At 47.7% G+C, this 19,708-nt stretch overlaps 22 non-coding genes across 22 annotated transcripts; all 22 read right to left on the bottom strand.

Moving 5' to 3' along the window:
* Positions 1–648: 648 nt before the first annotated feature.
* TRNAY-GUA (transfer RNA tyrosine (anticodon GUA)) lies at positions 649–747 on the bottom strand. The gene is made up of 2 exons: positions 711–747; positions 649–684 (listed from the first exon to the last, which is right to left on the bottom strand). It is a non-coding gene; the product is annotated as a tRNA-Tyr (tRNA).
* Positions 748–853: 106 nt separating this feature from the next.
* On the bottom strand, positions 854–926 carry TRNAA-AGC (transfer RNA alanine (anticodon AGC)). The gene has a single exon. It is a non-coding gene; the product is annotated as a tRNA-Ala (tRNA).
* Positions 927–1,665: 739 nt separating this feature from the next.
* On the bottom strand, positions 1,666–1,764 carry TRNAY-GUA (transfer RNA tyrosine (anticodon GUA)). The gene is made up of 2 exons: positions 1,728–1,764; positions 1,666–1,701 (listed from the first exon to the last, which is right to left on the bottom strand). It is a non-coding gene; the product is annotated as a tRNA-Tyr (tRNA).
* A 106-nt stretch (positions 1,765–1,870) lies between these two features.
* On the bottom strand, positions 1,871–1,943 carry TRNAA-AGC (transfer RNA alanine (anticodon AGC)). Its single transcript has one exon. It is a non-coding gene; the product is annotated as a tRNA-Ala (tRNA).
* Positions 1,944–2,682: 739 nt separating this feature from the next.
* On the bottom strand, positions 2,683–2,781 carry TRNAY-GUA (transfer RNA tyrosine (anticodon GUA)). Its single transcript has 2 exons — positions 2,745–2,781; positions 2,683–2,718 (listed from the first exon to the last, which is right to left on the bottom strand). It is a non-coding gene; the product is annotated as a tRNA-Tyr (tRNA).
* A 106-nt stretch (positions 2,782–2,887) lies between these two features.
* TRNAA-AGC (transfer RNA alanine (anticodon AGC)) lies at positions 2,888–2,960 on the bottom strand. The gene has a single exon. It is a non-coding gene; the product is annotated as a tRNA-Ala (tRNA).
* Positions 2,961–3,699: 739 nt separating this feature from the next.
* TRNAY-GUA (transfer RNA tyrosine (anticodon GUA)) lies at positions 3,700–3,798 on the bottom strand. The gene is made up of 2 exons: positions 3,762–3,798; positions 3,700–3,735 (listed from the first exon to the last, which is right to left on the bottom strand). It is a non-coding gene; the product is annotated as a tRNA-Tyr (tRNA).
* Positions 3,799–3,904: 106 nt separating this feature from the next.
* Positions 3,905–3,977, bottom strand: TRNAA-AGC (transfer RNA alanine (anticodon AGC)). The gene has a single exon. It is a non-coding gene; the product is annotated as a tRNA-Ala (tRNA).
* A 738-nt stretch (positions 3,978–4,715) lies between these two features.
* On the bottom strand, positions 4,716–4,814 carry TRNAY-GUA (transfer RNA tyrosine (anticodon GUA)). Its single transcript has 2 exons — positions 4,778–4,814; positions 4,716–4,751 (listed from the first exon to the last, which is right to left on the bottom strand). It is a non-coding gene; the product is annotated as a tRNA-Tyr (tRNA).
* Positions 4,815–4,920: 106 nt separating this feature from the next.
* On the bottom strand, positions 4,921–4,993 carry TRNAA-AGC (transfer RNA alanine (anticodon AGC)). The gene has a single exon. It is a non-coding gene; the product is annotated as a tRNA-Ala (tRNA).
* A 739-nt stretch (positions 4,994–5,732) lies between these two features.
* Positions 5,733–5,831, bottom strand: TRNAY-GUA (transfer RNA tyrosine (anticodon GUA)). Its single transcript has 2 exons — positions 5,795–5,831; positions 5,733–5,768 (listed from the first exon to the last, which is right to left on the bottom strand). It is a non-coding gene; the product is annotated as a tRNA-Tyr (tRNA).
* Positions 5,832–5,937: 106 nt separating this feature from the next.
* TRNAA-AGC (transfer RNA alanine (anticodon AGC)) lies at positions 5,938–6,010 on the bottom strand. Its single transcript has one exon. It is a non-coding gene; the product is annotated as a tRNA-Ala (tRNA).
* Positions 6,011–12,561: 6,551 nt separating this feature from the next.
* Positions 12,562–12,660, bottom strand: TRNAY-GUA (transfer RNA tyrosine (anticodon GUA)). The gene is made up of 2 exons: positions 12,624–12,660; positions 12,562–12,597 (listed from the first exon to the last, which is right to left on the bottom strand). It is a non-coding gene; the product is annotated as a tRNA-Tyr (tRNA).
* Positions 12,661–13,578: 918 nt separating this feature from the next.
* On the bottom strand, positions 13,579–13,677 carry TRNAY-GUA (transfer RNA tyrosine (anticodon GUA)). Its single transcript has 2 exons — positions 13,641–13,677; positions 13,579–13,614 (listed from the first exon to the last, which is right to left on the bottom strand). It is a non-coding gene; the product is annotated as a tRNA-Tyr (tRNA).
* A 918-nt stretch (positions 13,678–14,595) lies between these two features.
* TRNAY-GUA (transfer RNA tyrosine (anticodon GUA)) lies at positions 14,596–14,694 on the bottom strand. The gene is made up of 2 exons: positions 14,658–14,694; positions 14,596–14,631 (listed from the first exon to the last, which is right to left on the bottom strand). It is a non-coding gene; the product is annotated as a tRNA-Tyr (tRNA).
* Positions 14,695–14,800: 106 nt separating this feature from the next.
* Positions 14,801–14,873, bottom strand: TRNAA-AGC (transfer RNA alanine (anticodon AGC)). Its single transcript has one exon. It is a non-coding gene; the product is annotated as a tRNA-Ala (tRNA).
* A 739-nt stretch (positions 14,874–15,612) lies between these two features.
* Positions 15,613–15,711, bottom strand: TRNAY-GUA (transfer RNA tyrosine (anticodon GUA)). Its single transcript has 2 exons — positions 15,675–15,711; positions 15,613–15,648 (listed from the first exon to the last, which is right to left on the bottom strand). It is a non-coding gene; the product is annotated as a tRNA-Tyr (tRNA).
* A 918-nt stretch (positions 15,712–16,629) lies between these two features.
* TRNAY-GUA (transfer RNA tyrosine (anticodon GUA)) lies at positions 16,630–16,728 on the bottom strand. Its single transcript has 2 exons — positions 16,692–16,728; positions 16,630–16,665 (listed from the first exon to the last, which is right to left on the bottom strand). It is a non-coding gene; the product is annotated as a tRNA-Tyr (tRNA).
* A 106-nt stretch (positions 16,729–16,834) lies between these two features.
* On the bottom strand, positions 16,835–16,907 carry TRNAA-AGC (transfer RNA alanine (anticodon AGC)). The gene has a single exon. It is a non-coding gene; the product is annotated as a tRNA-Ala (tRNA).
* Positions 16,908–17,646: 739 nt separating this feature from the next.
* Positions 17,647–17,745, bottom strand: TRNAY-GUA (transfer RNA tyrosine (anticodon GUA)). The gene is made up of 2 exons: positions 17,709–17,745; positions 17,647–17,682 (listed from the first exon to the last, which is right to left on the bottom strand). It is a non-coding gene; the product is annotated as a tRNA-Tyr (tRNA).
* A 918-nt stretch (positions 17,746–18,663) lies between these two features.
* TRNAY-GUA (transfer RNA tyrosine (anticodon GUA)) lies at positions 18,664–18,762 on the bottom strand. Its single transcript has 2 exons — positions 18,726–18,762; positions 18,664–18,699 (listed from the first exon to the last, which is right to left on the bottom strand). It is a non-coding gene; the product is annotated as a tRNA-Tyr (tRNA).
* A 106-nt stretch (positions 18,763–18,868) lies between these two features.
* TRNAA-AGC (transfer RNA alanine (anticodon AGC)) lies at positions 18,869–18,941 on the bottom strand. Its single transcript has one exon. It is a non-coding gene; the product is annotated as a tRNA-Ala (tRNA).
* Positions 18,942–19,708: the final 767 nt, after the last annotated feature.

The following is a 19,708-nucleotide window of genomic DNA, read 5'->3' as shown; positions in this document are numbered from 1 at the left end:
TGGAGGACTGTGTATTTTACAACATTTCTTTTGTCTTCACAGAGTGTTGAGCAAGGGGTCAACAAAAAGTAGGAATTTTAGAAAGGTGTGATACAACCGGTAAAAAGTAATCAGACTCCCAAAAGTGGAAGCAGACAAAACGGGTCGCTAGAGGTATTAAGTCAAATACAAAGCACTTTGTCTTCAAACAAAGTAGTGGGCTGCTGCCAATAAGGGTCGCTACTGACTTTAGTTCTTCTCCAATGACCTAGTAGATGGAATGGAAAGTGGGAGAAAGCACTCTTGCCCTTGTTGCTTTTTTTTGTGCTCTGGACTGAGGTGCAGTGAGGCTAAAAAGGGGGAACTTGATGGCCACTGAGCTATGAAAGGATACCCCACAAGAGTCTTTTTTGGCCTTTGATCCTCAACCCTACCCAGCTGAACTCTGTAACTCTTTCTAGCAAGCTGCCCGACTCCCCTTTTTTAATTGAGTCAGGGTAACAGTAATAGGTAATTACCCTGGCAGGTAGAAGCCCAAAAATGGTTTGCCAGAGATGTGGGCCGTTTTCCACTAAAGCGGTGGAGTAAGGAAGACGCTGTTGTATCATGGGATGCAAACGGGAAAGGGTCAACAAGAAAGACGGTGTGTTATCAACGTGACGTAAAAGTTCCTTCGAGCCGGAATCGAACCAGCGACCTAAGGATTACAGTTTTCTCAACATTTTGTCAATCTACAGTCCTCCGCTCTACCAGCTGAGCTATCGAAGGATACCCCAGCTAAGGTTTTGCCAGCCTTTGATCCTCATTCCTAGCGAGCGGAAGGTGCAGAAAATGAGTGTTTGTCTCTGGGGTTCAAGATGGAAAAGCATGTGTGTGGAGGATGCGGGCATCGATCCCGCTACCTCTCGCATGCTAAGCGAGCGCTCTACCATTTGAGCTAATCCCCCATCTATACACATCTGCGCAAGAGACGCGGGCGGATGAGCGGAACTGCGATGTCAGAGTTAACGATGGAACGCCACACAGTTTCATTGGAATGGAGGACTGTGTATTTTACAACATTTCTTTTGTCTTCACAGAGTGTTGAGCAAGGGGTCAACAAAAAGTAGGAATTTTAGAAAGGTGTCATACAACCGGTAAAAAGTAATCAGACTCCCAAAAGTGGAAGCAGACAAAACGGGTCGCTAGAGGTATTAAGTCAAATACAAAGCACTTTGTCTTCAAACAAAGTAGTGGGCTGCTGCCAATAAGGGTCGCTACTGACTTTAGTTCTTCTCCAATGACCTAGTAGATGGAATGGAAAGTGGGAGAAAGCACTCTTGCCCTTGTTGCTTTTTTTTTGTGCTCTGGACTGAGGTGCAGTGAGGCTAAAAAGGGGGAACTTGATGGCCACTGAGCTATGAAAGGATACCCCACAAGAGTCTTTTTTGGCCTTTGATCCTCAACCCTACCCAGCTGAACTCTGTAACTCTTTCTAGCAAGCTGCCCGACTCCCCTTTTTTAATTGAGTCAGGGTAACAGTAATAGGTAATTACCCTGGCAGGTAGAAGCCCAAAAATGGTTTGCCAGAGATTTGGGCCGTTTTCCACTAAAGCGGTGGAGTAAGGAAGACGCTGTTGTATCATGGGATGCAAACGGGAAAGGGTCAACAAGAAAGACGGTGTGTTATCAACGTGACGTAAAAGTTCCTTCGAGCCGGAATCAAACCAGCGACCTAAGGATTACAGTTTTCTCAACATTTTGTCAATCTACAGTCCTCCGCTCTACCAGCTGAGCTATCGAAGGATACCCCAGCTAAGGTTTTGCCAGCCTTTGATCCTCATTCCTAGCGAGCGGAAGGTGCAGAAAATGAGTGTTTGTCTCTGGGGTTCAAGATGGAAAAGCATGTGTGTGGAGGATGCGGGCATCGATCCCGCTACCTCTCGCATGCTAAGCGAGCGCTCTACCATTTGAGCTAATCCCCCATCTATACACATCTGCGCAAGAGACGCGGGCGGATGAGCGGAACTGCGATGTCAGAGTTAACGATGGAACGCCACACAGTTTCATTGGAATGGAGGACTGTGTATTTTACAACATTTCTTTTGTCTTCACAGAGTGTTGAGCAAGGGGTCAACAAAAAGTAGGAATTTTAGAAAGGTGTGATACAACCGGTAAAAAGTAATCAGACTCCCAAAAGTGGAAGCAGACAAAACGGGTCGCTAGAGGTATTAAGTCAAATACAAAGCACTTTGTCTTCAAACAAAGTAGTGGGGTGCTGCCAATAAGGGTCGCTACTGACTTTAGTTCTTCTCCAATGACCTAGTAGATGGAATGGAAAGTGGGAGAAAGCACTCTTGCCCTTGTTGCTTTTTTTTTGTGCTCTGGACTGAGGTGCAGTGAGGCTAAAAAGGGGGAACTTGATGGCCACTGAGCTATGAAAGGATACCCCACAAGAGTCTTTTTGGGCCTTTGATCCTCAACCCTACCCAGCTGAACTCTGTAACTCTTTCTAGCAAGCTGCCCGACTCCCCTTTTTTAATTGAGTCAGGGTAACAGTAATAGGTAATTACCCTGGCAGGTAGAAGCCCAAAAATGGTTTGCCAGAGATGTGGGCCGTTTTCCACTAAAGCGGTGGAGTAAGGAAGACGCTGTTGTATCATGGGATGCAAACGGGAAAGGGTCAACAAGAAAGACGGTGTGTTATCAACGTGACGTAAAAGTTCCTTCGAGCCGGAATCGAACCAGCGACCTAAGGATTACAGTTTTCTCAACATTTTGTCAATCTACAGTCCTCCGCTCTACCAGCTGAGCTATCGAAGGATACCCCAGCTAAGGTTTTGCCAGCCTTTGATCCTCATTCCTAGCGAGCGGAAGGTGCAGAAAATGAGTGTTTGTCTCTGGGGTTCAAGATGGAAAAGCATGTGTGTGGAGGATGCGGGCATCGATCCCGCTACCTCTCGCATGCTAAGCGAGCGCTCTACCATTTGAGCTAATCCCCCATCTATACACATCTGCGCAAGAGACGCGGGCGGATGAGCGGAACTGCAATGTCAGAGTTAACGATGGAACGCCACACAGTTTCATTGGAATGGAGGACTGTGTATTTTACAACATTTCTTTTGTCTTCACAGAGTGTTGAGCAAGGGGTCAACAAAAAGTAGGAATTTTAGAAAGGTGTGATACAACCGGTAAAAAGTAATCAGACTCCCAAAAGTGGAAGCAGACAAAACGGGTCGCTAGAGGTATTAAGTCAAATACAAAGCACTTTGTCTTCAAACAAAGTAGTGGGCTGCTGCCAATAAGGGTCGCTACTGACTTTAGTTCTTCTCCAATGACCTAGTAGATGGAATGGAAAGTGGGAGAAAGCACTCTTGCCCTTGTTGCTTTTTTTTTGTGCTCTGGACTGAGGTGCAGTGAGGCTAAAAAGGGGGAACTTGATGGCCACTGAGCTATGAAAGGATACCCCACAAGAGTCTTTTTGGGCCTTTGATCCTCAACCCTACCCAGCTGAACTCTGTAACTCTTTCTAGCAAGCTGCCCGACTCCCCTTTTTTAATTGAGTCAGGGTAACAGTAATAGGTAATTACCCTGGCAGGTAGAAGCCCAAAAATGGTTTGCCAGAGATGTGGGCCGTTTTCCACTAAAGCGGTGGAGTAAGGAAGACGCTGTTGTATCATGGGATGCAAACGGGAAAGGGTCAACAAGAAAGACGGTGTGTTATCAACGTGACGTAAAAGTTCCTTCGAGCCGGAATCAAACCAGCGACCTAAGGATTACAGTTTTCTCAACATTTTGTCAATCTACAGTCCTCCGCTCTACCAGCTGAGCTATCGAAGGATACCCCAGCTAAGGTTTTGCCAGCCTTTGATCCTCATTCCTAGCGAGCGGAAGGTGCAGAAAATGAGTGTTTGTCTCTGGGGTTCAAGATGGAAAAGCATGTGTGTGGAGGATGCGGGCATCGATCCCGCTACCTCTCGCATGCTAAGCGAGCGCTCTACCATTTGAGCTAATCCCCCATCTATACACATCTGCGCAAGAGACGCGGGCGGATGAGCGGAACTGCGATGTCAGAGTTAACGATGGAACGCCACACAGTTTCATTGGAATGGAGGACTGTGTATTTTACAACATTTCTTTTGTCTTCACAGAGTGTTGAGCAAGGGGTCAACAAAAAGTAGGAATTTTAGAAAGGTGTGATACAACCGGTAAAAAGTAATCAGACTCCCAAAAGTGGAAGCAGACAAAACGGGTCGCTAGAGGTATTAAGTCAAATACAAAGCACTTTGTCTTCAAACAAAGTAGTGGGCTGCTGCCAATAAGGGTCGCTACTGACTTTAGTTCTTCTCCAATGACCTAGTAGATGGAATGGAAAGTGGGAGAAAGCACTCTTGCCCTTGTTGCTTTTTTTTGTGCTCTGGACTGAGGTGCAGTGAGGCTAAAAAGGGGGAACTTGATGGCCACTGAGCTATGAAAGGATACCCCACAAGAGTCTTTTTTGGCCTTTGATCCTCAACCCTACCCAGCTGAACTCTGTAACTCTTTCTAGCAAGCTGCCCGACTCCCCTTTTTTAATTGAGTCAGGGTAACAGTAATAGGTAATTACCCTGGCAGGTAGAAGCCCAAAAATGGTTTGCCAGAGATGTGGGCCGTTTTCCACTAAAGCGGTGGAGTAAGGAAGACGCTGTTGTATCATGGGATGCAAACGGGAAAGGGTCAACAAGAAAGACGGTGTGTTATCAACGTGACGTAAAAGTTCCTTCGAGCCGGAATCGAACCAGCAACCTAAGGATTACAGTTTTCTCAACATTTTGTCAATCTACAGTCCTCCGCTCTACCAGCTGAGCTATCGAAGGATACCCCAGCTAAGGTTTTGCCAGCCTTTGATCCTCATTCCTAGCGAGCGGAAGGTGCAGAAAATGAGTGTTTGTCTCTGGGGTTCAAGATGGAAAAACATGTGTGTGGAGGATGCGGGCATCGATCCCGCTACCTCTCGCATGCTAAGCGATCGCTCTACCATTTGAGCTAATCCCCCATCTATACACATCTGCGCAAGAGACGCGGGCGGATGAGCGGAACTGCGATGTCAGAGTTAACGATGGAACGCCACACAGTTTCATTTGAATGGAGGACTGTGTATTTTACAACATTTCTTTTGTCTTCACAGAGTGTTGAGCAAGGGGTCAACAAAAAGTAGGAATTTTAGAAAGGTGTGATACAACCGGTAAAAAGTAATCAGACTCCCAAAAGTGGAAGCAGACAAAACGGGTCGCTAGAGGTATTAAGTCAAATACAAAGCACTTTGTCTTCAAACAAAGTAGTGGGCTGCTGCCAATAAGGGTCGCTACTGACTTTAGTTCTTCTCCAATGACCTAGTAGATGGAATGGAAAGTGGGAGACAGCACTCTTGCCCTTGTTGCTTTTTTTTTGTGCTCTGGACTGAGGTGCAGTGAGGCTAAAAAGGGGGAACTTGATGGCCACTGAGCTATGAAAGGATACCCCACAAGAGACTTTTTTGGCCTTTGATCCTCAACCCTACCCAGCTGAACTCTGTAACTCTTTCTAGCAAGCTGCCCGACTCCCCTTTTTTAATTGAGTCAGGGTAACAGTAATAGGTAATTACCCTGGCAGGTAGAAGCCCAAAAATGGTTTGCCAGAGATGTGGGCCGTTTTCCACTAAAGCGGTGGAGTAAGGAAGACGCTGTTGTATCATGGGATGCAAACGGGAAAGGGTCAACAAGAAAGACGGTGTGTTATCAATGTGACGTAAAAGTTCCTTCAAGCCGGAATCGAACCAGCGACCTAAGGATTACAGTTTTCTCAACAATTTGTCAATCTACAGTCCTCCGCTCTACCAGCTGAGCTATCGAAGGATACCCCAGCTAAGGTTTTGCCAGCCTTTGATCCTCATTCCTAGCGAGCGGAAGGTGCAGAAAATGAGTGTTTGTCTCTGGGGTTCAAGATGGAAAAGCATGTGTGTGGAGGATGCGGGCATCGATCCCGCTACCTCTCGCATGCTAAGCGAGCGCTCTACCATTTGAGCTAATCCCCCATCTATACACATCTGTGCAAGAGACGCGGGCGGATGAGCGGAACTGCGATGTCAGAGTTAACGATGGAACGCCACACAGTTTCATTGGAATGGAGGACTGTGTATTTTACAACATTTCTTTTGTCTTCACAGAGTGTTGAGCAAGGGGTCAACAAAAAGTAGGAATTTTAGAAAGGTGTGATACAACCGGTAAAAAGTAATCAGACTCCCAAAAGTGGAAGCAGACAAAACGGGTCGCTAGAGGTATTAAGTCAAATACAAAGCACTTTTTCTTCAAACAAAGTAGTGGGCTGCTGCCAATAAGGGTCGCTACTGACTTTAGTTCTTCTCCAATGACCTAGTAGATGGAATGGAAAGTGGGAGAAAGCACTCTTGCCCTTGTTGCTTTTTTTTTTGTGCTCTGGACTGAGGTGCAGTGAGGCTAAAAAGGGGGGACTTGATGGCCACTGAGCTATGAAAGGATACCCCACAAGAGTCTTTTTTGGCCTTTGATCCTCAACCCTACCCAGCTGAACTCTGTAACTCTTTCTAGCAAGCTGCCCGACTCCCCTTTTTTAATTGAGTCAGGGTAACAGTAATAGGTAATTACCCTGGCAGGTAGAAGCCCAAAAATGGTTTGCCAGAGATGTGGGCCGTTTTCCACTAAAGCGGTGGAGTAAGGAAGACGCTGTTGTATCATGGGATGCAAACGGGAAAGGGTCAACAAGAAAGACGGTGTGTTATCAACGTGACGTAAAAGTTCCTGCGAGCCGGAATCGAACCAGCGACCTAAGGATTACAGTTTTCTCAACATTTTGTCAATCTACAGTCCTCCGCTCTACCAGCTGAGCTATCGAAGGATACCCCAGCTAAGGTTTTGCCAGCCTTTGATCCTCATTCCTAGCGAGCGGAAGGTGCAGAAAATGAGTGTTTGTCTCTGGGGTTCAAGATGGAAAAGCATGTGTGTGGAGGATGCGGGCATCGATCCCGCTACCTCTCGCATGCTAAGTGAGCGCTCTACCATTTGAGCTAATCTCCCATCTATACACATCTGCGCAAGAGACGCGGGCGGATGAGCGGAACTGCGATGTCAGAGTTAACGATGGAACGCCACACAGTTTCATTGGAATGGAGGACTGTGTATTTTACAACATTTCTTTTGTCTTCACAGAGTGTTGAGCAAGGGGTCAACAAAAAGTAGTGTTGGGCGAACAGTGTTCGCCACTGTTCGGGTTCTGCAGAACATCACCCTGTTCGGGTGATGTTCGAGTTCGGCCGAAAACCTGACGGTGCTCGGCCAAACCGTTCGGCCATATGGCCGAACTAAGAGCGCATGGCCGAACGTTCCCCGAACGTTCGGCTAGCGCTGTGATTGGCCGAACGGGTCACGTGGTTCGGACCCGAACGCGCTCTGATTGGCCGAACTGTCACGTGGTTCGGGTAAATAAATACCCGAACCACGTCATATCTCCGCCATTTGTCTGTGGGTTTAGCTTTGGGTAGGCAGGCAGGGTAGTTCGCGCTCCAGCCACGCTAGCCAGGGTCCCCCCTGTCATTGTGTCACTGCTGGGAACAGTAGTACACCGCTTGCTCAGCCACACTATATAGCATTCTGTTTACTGCCACTCTGTGTACCTCGCTCAGCCACACTATATAGCATTCTGTTTACTGCCACTCTGTGTCTGCTGGGAATAGTAGTACACCGCTTGCTCAGCCACACTATATAGCATTCTGTTTACTGCCACTCTGTGTACCTCGCTCAGCCACACTATATAGCATTCTGTTTACTGCCACTCTGTGTCTGCTGGGAATAGTGGTACACCGCTCGCTCAGCCACACTATATAGCATTCTGTTCACTGTTCTGTGTCTGCTTGGAATAGTGGTACACCGCTCGCTCAGCCACACTATATAGCATTCTGTTTACTGTTCTGTGTCTGCTGGGAATAGTGGTACACCGCTCGCTCAGCCACACTATATAGCATTCTGTTTACTGTTCTGTGTCTGCTGGGAATAGTGGTACACCGCTCGCTCAGCCACACTATATAGCATTCTGTTCACTGTTCTGTGTCTGCTGGGAATAGTGGTACACCGCTCGCTCAGCCACACTATATAGCATTCTGTTCACTGTTCTGTGTCTGCTGGGAATAGTGGTACACCGCTCGCTCAGCCACACTATATAGCATTCTGTTTACTGTTCTGTGTCTGCTGGGAATAGTGGTACACCGCTCGCTCATCCACACTATATAGCATTCTGTTCACTGTTCTGTGTCTGCTGGGAATAGTGGTACACCGCTCGCTCAGCCACACTATATAGCATTCTGTTCACTGTTCTGTGTCTGCTGGGAATAGTGGTACACCGCTCGCTCAGCCACACTATATAGCATTCTGTTCACTGTTCTGTGTCTGCTGGGAATAGTGGTACACCGCTCGCTCAGCCACACTATATAGCATTCTGTTTACTGTTCTGTGTCTGCTGGGAATAGTGGTACACCGCTCGCTCAGCCACACTATATAGCATTCTGTTTACTGTTCTGTGTCTGCTGGGAATAGTGGTACACCGCTCGCTCAGCCACACTATATAGCATTCTGTTTACTGTTCTGTGTCTGCTGGGAACAGTAGTACACCGCTCGCTCAGCCAGAGTATATAGCATTGTGTTTACTGCCACTCTGTGTACACCGCTCAGCCAGACTATATACCATTGTTTACTGACACTCTGTGTACACCGCTCAGCCAGACTATATACCATTGTTTACTGACACTCTGTGTACACCGCTCAGCCAGACTATATACCATTGTTTACTGCCACTCTGATTCTGCTGGGAACAGTAGTACACCGCTCGCTCAGCCAGACTATATACCATTGTTTACTGACACTCTGTGTACACCGCTCAGCCAGACTATATACCATTGTTTACTGCCACTCTTGTTTACTGCCACTCTGATTCTGCTGGGAACAGTAGTACACCGCTCGCTCAGCCAGACTATATACCATTGTTTACTGACACTCTGTGTACACCGCTCAGCCAGACTATATACCATTGTTTACTGCCACTCTGATTCTGCTGGGAACAGTAGTACACCGCTCGCTCAGCCAGACTATATAGCATTGTGTTTACTGCCACTCTGTGTACACCGCTCAGCCACACTATATAGCATTGCGTACTCTGCCAGTCAGTGTGTATATTGCTGGGATCAGTAATACTCCACTCACCGTCAACCACTATATGAGCTCAACATGAGTTCCCCAGAGACCTCCGCTGTGAGCAGCACTCCCAACAACAGCAACAGCCAACGCCCCACGCAAGCTATAACATCCACCCCAGCAGCCAGTGGTCAGCAGCAGCCCTCCCCGGAGGAGAACGTTGTGTCCATCAGTCCGTCGCCAGAGCGATTAATGAGGGCTGCCATTGAGGAGATGATGGGGCCTGATGTGGAGGAGGAGGTCTGGCTCAGGCCAGCATCCCAAGTTAATGTTGAGGACGATGAGGGGTCTGTGTCTGGGGATGTTGGGGTGGCAGAGGTGGTGGGTGGGTCAGACTCAGGAGAAGAGTTGTATGATGAGGATGATGATCGGGACCATCTGTATGTGCCTCAGAGTCCGACCCCGGAAAACATGTTGTATCGTGTGTTTAGGTACTAAAATCTGCGTTCCCTCCCAGTAGTGTTGGGCGAACAGTGTTTGCCACTGTTCGGGTTCTGCAGAACATCACCCTGTTCGGGGTGACTATATAGCAGACTATATAGCATTGTGTTTAATGCCACTCTGTGTACACGGCTCAGCCACACTATATAGCATTGTGTTTACTTCCACTCTGTGTCTGCTGGGAACAGTAGTACACCGCTCACCCGCCACTGTATAGCATTGTGCTCTGTGTCACTGCTGACAATAGTGGTACACCGCTCACCCACCACTGTATAGCATTTCTGTACTGCCACTGTACTGCTGCCAGTCAGCGTGTACTTTAAGGATAAGTGAAATGAGGAAGAAATCCGGTGAAAGAGGGAGGGGCAAGGGAAGAGGTGTTTCCCCTGACGGTTCACGTACAGGCCACAGGGGAGCACCCAAGAAAACCCACTCAATACTGCCCATGTTGTCCAGGACAACAACCCTCACAGATCCAAAAGAACAGGACCAGATAATTACTTGGATGACCTCTCAAGCGTCCAGCAGTGGGTTAAGCAGCACCAGCACATCACGCACGAGGTCCGAGTCCTCAGCCAGTTAAAGTCTGGGCTTTCTTTGAAGACTGCACTGAGGATGTTACCATGGCGATTTGCAAGGTGTGCAAGACCCGCCTGAGCAGGGGGAAAAGTATTAACAACCTCTCCACCACCAGCATGAGCCGCCACATTCTATCCAAACATCCCACTCTGTGGGCAAACGCGGCAGGACAGGGTACCACCAGCAACACTGCCTCCCTTGGGTTCACCAGACTCACCACCAGACCCGCCTCAGCAGCAGCAGTAGCCCAGCCATTGCGTGGTTCACAACATTCACAAACATCAGACGATGCTGACACTGTCACTTTCCGGACTAGTGCTCTTGAGGTCTCCCAGTGTTCATCAAACACAACAACCAACAGCCCTTCGGTGTGCAGCGCTACGGTTGAGTTGTCTGTCTCTGAGATGTTTGAGCACAAGAGGAAATTGCCAGCAAATGACCCCCGGGCCGTGGCAGTAACAGCCAGCCAGCATAGCCAAGCTTCTGGCCTGCGAAATGCTGCCATATCGAGTGGTGGAGACAAACAGCTTCAAGGGCATGATGTCAGTGGCCATCCCACGTTACGTGGTTCCCAGCCGCTACCACTTTGCGCGCTCTGCAGTGCCTGAGTTGCATGAGCACGTGGTCAGCTAAATAACCCGAAGCTTGAAGAATGCCGTTGCCTGCAAGGTTCACCTCACCACTGACACCTGGACGAGTGCGTTCGGCCAGGGTCGATACATCTCCCTTACCGCGCACTGGGTGAACCTTGTGGAGCCTGGCAGCGATTCCTCACCTGCTACGGCGCGGGTGTTGCCCACGCCGCAAACAGCTGGATAACAACAGCAGCACCTACCTCTCTGACTCCTTCTCCTCCAACGCATCTCAAAGCTGTACCTCATCCGGAAATGCTAACCCAGCACCAGCAGCAGTAGGATCGTGGAAGCAGTGCAGCACAGCTGTTGGCATGCGTCAGCAAGCGTTGCTGAAGCTGATCTGCCTTGGGGATAAGCAGCACACAGGGGAGGAAATTTGGAGGGGAATAAAGGAACAGACGGATTTGTGGCTGGCACCGCTGGACCTGAAACCGGGCATGAAGCTAGACACCTGGCACGAACTGGCAATGTACGCAATAGAGGTGCTGGCTTGCCCGGCAGCCAGCGTTATGTCGGAACGCTGTTTCAGTGCTGCCGGAGGCATCATCACAGATCGGCGTATCCGCCTCTCCGCAGAAAATGCAGACCGTCTGACTCAAATTAAAATGAATCAATCCTGGATTGGAAACGACTACGCAACACTCCTGGACCGCAACCAAGTAACATGACCGATGAACATCTGGGATGGTTTAGCGTTTCCGGTCCCTGTTTATTGAACCTCTCATCTGTATTACATTTATGACTGCATGGCGGCAAAAAGCATTGCTGCTATATCCGCACGCTTTTTGTCCTCATGCAAGGCCTGGGTTGTTGTGTCTCACAAAGCGTGGCCTTCTCCTCCTGCGCCTCCTCCTGTTCCATCACGTGTGCTGCTGCTGCTGCTGCTGGGTTACCGTTGCCGGTCCCTGTTTATGGAACCTCTTTTCCTCTTGTACCCACTCCCAAGGTGCACATACCCTGTAAATTTGGGGTATGTAGCATGTAAGGAGGCTTTACAAACCACAAAAGTTCGGGTCCCCATTGACTTCCATTATGTTCGGAGTTCGGGTCGAACACCCGAACATCGCGGCCATGTTCGGCCTGTTCGGCCCAAACCCGAACATCTAGATGTTCGCCCAACACTAACAAAAAGTAGGAATTTTAGAAAGGTGTGATACAACCGGTAAAAAGTAATCAGACTCCCAAAAGTGGAAGCAGACAAAACGGGTCGCTAGAGGTATTAAGTCAAATACAAAGCACTTTGTCTTCAAACAAAGTAGTGGGCTGCTGCCAATAAGGGTCGCTACTGACTTTAGTTCTTCTCCAATGACCTAGTAGATGGAATGGAAAGTGGGAGAAAGCACTCTTGCCCTTGTTGCTTTTTTTGTGTGCTCTGGACTGAGGTGCAGTGAGGCTAAAAAGGGGGAACTTGATGGCCACTGAGCTATGAAAGGATACCCCACAAGAGTCTTTTTTGGCCTTTGATCCTCAACCCTACCCAGCTGAACTCTGTAACTCTTTCTAGCAAGCTGCCCGACTCCCCTTTTTTAATTGAGTCAGGGTAACAGTAATAGGTAATTACCCTGGCAGGTAGAAGCCCAAAAATGGTTTGCCAGAGATGTGGGCCGTTTTCCACTAAAGCGGTGGAGTAAGGAAGACGCTGTTGTATCATGGGATGCAAACGGGAAAGGGTCAACAAGAAAGACGGTGTGTTATCAACGTGACATAAAAGTTCCTTCGAGCCGGAATCGAACCAGCGACCTAAGGATTACAGTTTTCTCAACATTTTGTCAATCTACAGTCCTCCGCTCTACCAGCTGAGCTATCGAAGGATACCCCAGCTAAGGTTTTGCCAGCCTTTGATCCTCATTCCTAGCGAGCGGAAGGTGCAGAATATGAGTGTTTGTCTCTGGGGTTCAAGATGGAAAAGCATGTGTGTGGAGGATGCGGGCATCGATCTCGCTACCTCTCGCATGCTAAGCGAGCGCTCTACCATTTGAGCTAATCCCCCATCTATACACATCTGCGCAAGAGACGCGGGCGGATGAGCGGAACTGCGATGTCAGAGTTAACGATGGAACGCCACACAGTTTCATTGGAATGGAGGACTGTGTATTTTACAACATTTCTTTTGTCTTCACAGAGTGTTGAGCAAGGGGTCAACAAAAAGTAGGAATTTTAGAAAGGTGTGATACAACCGGTAAAAAGTAATCAGACTCCCAAAAGTGGAAGCAGACAAAACGGGTCGCTAGAGGTATTAAGTCAAATACAAAGCACTTTGTCTTCAAACAAAGTAGTGGGCTGCTGCCAATAAGGGTCGCTACTGACTTTAGTTCTTCTCCAATGACCTAGTAGATGGAATGGAAAGTGGGAGAAAGCACTCTTGCCCTTGTTGCTTTTTTTTTGTGCTCTGGACTGAGGTGCAGTGAGGCTAAAAAGGGGGAACTTGATGGCCACTGAGCTATGAAAGGATACCCCACAAGAGTCTTTTTTGGCCTTTGATCCTCAACCCTACCCAGCTGAACTCTGTAACTCTTTCTAGCAAGCTGCCCGACTCCCCTTTTTTAATTGAGTCAGGGTAACAGTAATAGGTAATTACCCTGGCAGGTAGAAGCCCAAAAATGGTTTGCCAGAGATGTGGGCCGTTTTCCACTAAAGCGGTGGAGTAAGGAAGACGCTGTTGTATCATGGGATGCAAACGGGAAAGGGTCAACAAGAAAGACGGTGTGTTATCAACGTGACGTAAAAGTTCCTTCGAGCCGGAATCGAACCAGCGACCTAAGGATTACAGTTTTCTCAACATTTTGTCAATCTACAGTCCTCCGCTCTACCAGCTGAGCTATCGAAGGATACCCCAGCTAAGGTTTTGCCAGCCTTTGATCCTCATTCCTAGCGAGCGGAAGGTGCAGAAAATGAGTGTTTGTCTCTGGGGTTCAAGATGAAAAAGCATGTGTGTGGAGGATGCGGGCATCGATCCCGCTACCTCTCGCATGCTAAGTGAGCACTCTACCATTTGAGCTAATCCCCCATCTATACACATCTGCGCAAGAGACGCGGGCGGATGAGCGGAACTGCGATGTCAGAGTTAACGATGGAACGCCACACAGTTTCATTGGAATGGAGGACTGTGTATTTTACAACATTTCTTTTGTCTTCACAGAGTGTTGAGCAAGGGGTCAACAAAAAGTAGGAATTTTAGAAAGGTGTGATACAACCGGTAAAAAGTAATCAGACTCCCAAAAGTGGAAGCAGACAAAACGGGTCGCTAGAGGTATTAAGTCAAATACAAAGCACTTTGTCTTCAAACAAAGTAGTGGGCTGCTGCCAATAAGGGTCGCTACTGACTTTAGTTCTTCTCCAATGTCCTAGTAGATGAAATGGAAAGTGGGAGATAGCACTCTTGCCCTTGTTGCTTTTTTTTTGTGCTCTAGACTGAGGTGCAGTGAGGCTAAAAAGGGGGAACTTGATGGCCACTGAGCTATGAAAGGATACCCCACAAGAGTCTTTTTTGGCCTTTGATCCTCAACCCTACCAAGCTGAACTCTGTAACTCTTTCTAGCAAGCTGCCCGACTCCCCTTTTTTAATTGAGTCAGGGTAACAGTAATAGGTAATTACCCTGGCAGGTAGAAGCCCAAAAATGGTTTGCCAGAGATGTGGGCCGTTTTCCACTAAAGCGGTGGAGTAAGGAAGACGCTGTTGTATCATGGGATGCAAACGGGAAAGGGTCAACAAGAAAGACGGTGTGTTATCAACGTGACGTAAAAGTTCCTTCGAGCCGGAATCGAACCAGCGACCTAAGGATTACAGTTTTCTCAACATTTTGTCAATCTACAGTCCTCCGCTCTACCAGCTGAGCTATCGAAGGATACCCCAGCTAAGGTTTTGCCAGCCTTTGATCCTCATTCCTAGCGAGCGGAAGGTGCAGAAAATGAGTGTTTGTCTCTGGGGTTCAAGATGGAAAAGCATGTGTGTGGAGGATGCGGGCATTGATCCCGCTACCTCTCGCATGCTAAGCGAGCGCTCTACCATTTGAGCTAATCCCCCATCTATACACATCTGCGCAAGAGACGCGGGCGGATGAGCGGAACTGCGATGTCAGAGTTAACGATGGAACGCCACACAGTTTCATTGGAATGGAGGACTGTGTATTTTACAACATTTCTTTTGTCTTCACAGAGTGTTGAGCAAGGGGTCAACAAAAAGTAGGAATTTTAGAAAGGTGTGATACAACCGGTAAAAAGTAATCAGACTCCCAAAAGTGGAAGCAGACAAAACGGGTCGCTAGAGGTATTAAGTCAAATACAAAGCACTTTTTCTTCAAACAAAGTAGTGGGCTGCTGCCAATAAGGGTCGCTACTGACTTTAGTTCTTCTCAAATGACCTAGTAGATGGAATGGAAAGTGGGAGAAAGCACTCTTGCCCTTGTTGCTTTTTTTGTGTGCTCTGGACTGAGGTGCAGTGAGGCTAAAAAGGGGGAACTTGATGGCCACTGAGCTATGAAAGGATACCCCACAAGAGTCTTTTTTGGCCTTTGATCCTCAACCCTACCCAGCTGAACTCTGTAACTCTTTCTAGCAAGCTGCCCGACTCCCCTTTTTTAATTGAGTCAGGGTAACAGTAATAGGTAATTACCCTGGCAGGTAGAAGCCCAAAAATGGTTTGCCAGAGATGTGGGCCGTTTTCCACTAAAGCGGTGGAGTAAGGAAGACGCTGTTGTATCATGGGATGCAAACGGGAAAGGGTCAACAAGAAAGACGGTGTGTTATCAACGTGACGTAAAAGTTCCTTCGAGCCGGAATCGAACCAGCGACCTAAGGATTACAGTTTTCTCAACATTTTGTCAATCTACAGTCCTCCGCTCTACCAGCTGAGCTATCGAAGGATACCCCAGCTAAGGTTTTGCCAGCCTTTGATCCTCATTCCTAGCGAGCGGAAGGTGCAGAAAATGAGTGTTTGTCTCTGGGGTTCAAGATGAAAAAGCATGTGTGTGGAGGATGCGGGCATCGATCCCGCTACCTCTCGCATGCTAAGTGAGCACTCTACCATTTGAGCTAATCCCCCATCTATACACATCTGCGCAAGAGACGCGGGCGGATGAGCGGAACTGCGATGTCAGAGTTAACGATGGAACGCCACACAGTTTCATTGGAATGGAGGACTGTGTATTTTACAACATTTCTTTTGTCTTCACAGAGTGTTGAGCAAGGGGTCAACAAAAAGTAGGAATTTTAGAAAGGTGTGATACAACCGGTAAAAAGTAATCAGACTCCCAAAAGTGGAAGCAGACAAAACGGGTCGCTAGAGGTATTAAGTCAAATACAAAGCACTTTGTCTTCAAACAAAGTAGTGGGCTGCTGCCAATAAGGGTCGCTACTGACTTTAGTTCTTCTCCAATGTCCTAGTAGATGAAATGGAAAGTGGGAGATAGCACTCTTGCCCTTGTTGCTTTTTTTTTGTGCTCTAGACTGAGGTGCAGTGAGGCTAAAAAGGGGGAACTTGATGGCCACTGAGCTATGAAAGGATACCCCACAAGAGTCTTTTTTGGCCTTTGATCCTCAACCCTACCCAGCTGAACTCTGTAACTCTTTCTAGCAAGCTGCCCGACTCCCCTTTTTTAATTGAGTCAGGGTAACAGTAATAGGTAATTACCCTGGCAGGTAGAAGCCCAAAAATGGTTTGCCAGAGATGTGGGCCGTTTTCCACTAAAGCGGTGGAGTAAGGAAGACGCTGTTGTATCATGGGATGCAAACGGGAAAGGGTCAACAAGAAAGACGGTGTGTTATCAACGTGACGTAAAAGTTCCTTCGAGCCGGAATCGAACCAGCGACCTAAGGATTACAGTTTTCTCAACATTTTGTCAATCTACAGTCCTCCGCTCTACCAGCTGAGCTATCGAAGGATACCCCAGCTAAGGTTTTGCCAGCCTTTGATCCTCATTCCTAGCGAGCGGAAGGTGCAGAAAATGAGTGTTTGTCTCTGGGGTTCAAGATGGAAAAGCATGTGTGTGGAGGATGCGGGCATTGATCCCGCTACCTCTCGCATGCTAAGCGAGCGCTCTACCATTTGAGCTAATCCCCCATCTATACACATCTGCGCAAGAGACGCGGGCGGATGAGCGGAACTGCGATGTCAGAGTTAACGATGGAACGCCACACAGTTTCATTGGAATGGAGGACTGTGTATTTTACAACATTTCTTTTGTCTTCACAGAGTGTTGAGCAAGGGGTCAACAAAAAGTAGGAATTTTAGAAAGGTGTGATACAACCGGTAAAAGGTAATCAGACTCCCAAAAGTGGAAGCAGACAAAACGGGTCGCTAGAGGTATTAAGTCAAATACAAAGCACTTTTTCTTCAAACAAAGTAGTGGGCTGCTGCCAATAAGGGTCGCTACTGACTTTAGTTCTTCTCCAATGTCCTAGTAGATGAAATGGAAAGTGGGAGATAGCACTCTTGCCCTTGTTGCTTTTTTTTTGTGCTCTAGACTGAGGTGCAGTGAGGCTAAAAAGGGGGAACTTGATGGCCACTGAGCTATGAAAGGATACCCCACAAGAGTCTTTTTTGGCCTTTGATCCTCAACCCTACCCAGCTGAACTCTGTAACTCTTTCTAGCAAGCTGCCCGACTCCCCTTTTTTAATTGAGTCAGGGTAACAGTAATAGGTAATTACCCTGGCAGGTAGAAGCCCAAAAATGGTTTGCCAGAGATGTGGGCCGTTTTCCACTAAAGCGGTGGAGTAAGGAAGACGCTGTTGTATCATGGGATGCAAACGGGAAAGGGTCAACAAGAAAGACGGTGTGTTATCAACGTGACGTAAAAGTTCCTTCGAGCCGGAATCGAACCAGCGACCTAAGGATTACAGTTTTCTCAACATTTTGTCAATCTACAGTCCTCCGCTCTACCAGCTGAGCTATCGAAGGATACCCCAGCTAAGGTTTTGCCAGCCTTTGATCCTCATTCCTAGCGAGCGGAAGGTGCAGAAAATGAGTGTTTGTCTCTGGGGTTCAAGATGAAAAAGCATGTGTGTGGAGGATGCGGGCATCGATCCCGCTACCTCTCGCATGCTAAGTGAGCACTCTACCATTTGAGCTAATCCCCCATCTATACACATCTGCGCAAGAGACGCGGGCGGATGAGCGGAACTGCGATGTCAGAGTTAACGATGGAACGCCACACAGTTTCATTGGAATGGAGGACTGTGTATTTTACAACATTTCTTTTGTCTTCACAGAGTGTTGAGCAAGGGGTCAACAAAAAGTAGGAATTTTAGAAAGGTGTGATACAACCGGTAAAAAGTAATCAGACTCCCAAAAGTGGAAGCAGACAAAACGGGTCGCTAGAGGTATTAAGTCAAATACAAAGCACTTTGTCTTCAAACAAAGTAGTGGGCTGCTGCCAATAAGGGTCGCTACTGACTTTAGTTCTTCTCCAATGTCCTAGTAGATGAAATGGAAAGTGGGAGATAGCACTCTTGCCCTTGTTGCTTTTTTTTTGTGCTCTAGACTGAGGTGCAGTGAGGCTAAAAAGGGGGAACTTGATGGCCACTGAGCTATGAAAGGATACCCCACAAGAGTCTTTTTTGGCCTTTGATCCTCAACCCTACCCAGCTGAACTCTGTAACTCTTTCTAGCAAGCTGCCCGACTCCCCTTTTTTAATTGAGTCAGGGTAACAGTAATAGGTAATTACCCTGGCAGGTAGAAGCCCAAAAATGGTTTGCCAGAGATGTGGGCCGTTTTCCACTAAAGCGGTGGAGTAAGGAAGACGCTGTTGTATCATGGGATGCAAACGGGAAAGGGTCAACAAGAAAGACGGTGTGTTATCAACGTGACGTAAAAGTTCCTTCGAGCCGGAATCGAACCAGCGACCTAAGGATTACAGTTTTCTCAACATTTTGTCAATCTACAGTCCTCCGCTCTACCAGCTGAGCTATCGAAGGATACCCCAGCTAAGGTTTTGCCAGCCTTTGATCCTCATTCCTAGCGAGCGGAAGGTGCAGAAAATGAGTGTTTGTCTCTGGGGTTCAAGATGGAAAAGCATGTGTGTGGAGGATGCGGGCATTGATCCCGCTACCTCTCGCATGCTAAGCGAGCGCTCTACCATTTGAGCTAATCCCCCATCTATACACATCTGCGCAAGAGACGCGGGCGGATGAGCGGAACTGCGATGTCAGAGTTAACGATGGAACGCCACACAGTTTCATTGGAATGGAGGACTGTGTATTTTACAACATTTCTTTTGTCTTCACAGAGTGTTGAGCAAGGGGTCAACAAAAAGTAGGAATTTTAGAAAGGTGTGATACAACCGGTAAAAGGTAATCAGACTCCCAAAAGTGGAAGCAGACAAAACGGGTCGCTAGAGGTATTAAGTCAAATACAAAGCACTTTTTCTTCAAACAAAGTAGTGGGCTGCTGCCAATAAGGGTCGCTACTGACTTTAGTTCTTCTCCAATGACCTAGTAGATGGAATGGAAAGTGGGAGAAAGCACTCTTGCCCTTGTTGCTTTTTTTGTGTGCTCTGGACTGAGGTGCAGTGAGGCTAAAAAGGGGGAACTTGATGGCCACTGAGCTATGAAAGGATACCCCACAAGAGTCTTTTTTGGCCTTTGATCCTCAACCCTACCCAGCTGAACTCTGTAACTCTTTCTAGCAAGCTGCCCGACTCCCCTTTTTTAATTGAGTCAGGGTAACAGTAATAGGTAATTACCCTGGCAGGTAGAAGCCCAAAAATGGTTTGCCAGAGATGTGGGCCGTTTTCCACTAAAGCGGTGGAGTAAGGAAGACGCTGTTGTATCATGGGATGCAAACGGGAAAGGGTCAACAAGAAAGACGGTGTGTTATCAACGTGACGTAAAAGTTACTTCAAGCCGGAATCGAACCAGCGAC

This window comes from Hyperolius riggenbachi, chromosome 4, assembly GCF_040937935.1.
Source record: "Hyperolius riggenbachi isolate aHypRig1 chromosome 4, aHypRig1.pri, whole genome shotgun sequence".
In the NCBI taxonomy this organism is placed as follows: Eukaryota; Metazoa; Chordata; class Amphibia; order Anura; family Hyperoliidae; genus Hyperolius; species Hyperolius riggenbachi.
The sequence above is the reverse complement of the archived record's forward strand: the minus strand, read 5'-3'. Positions and strand labels throughout refer to the sequence as shown.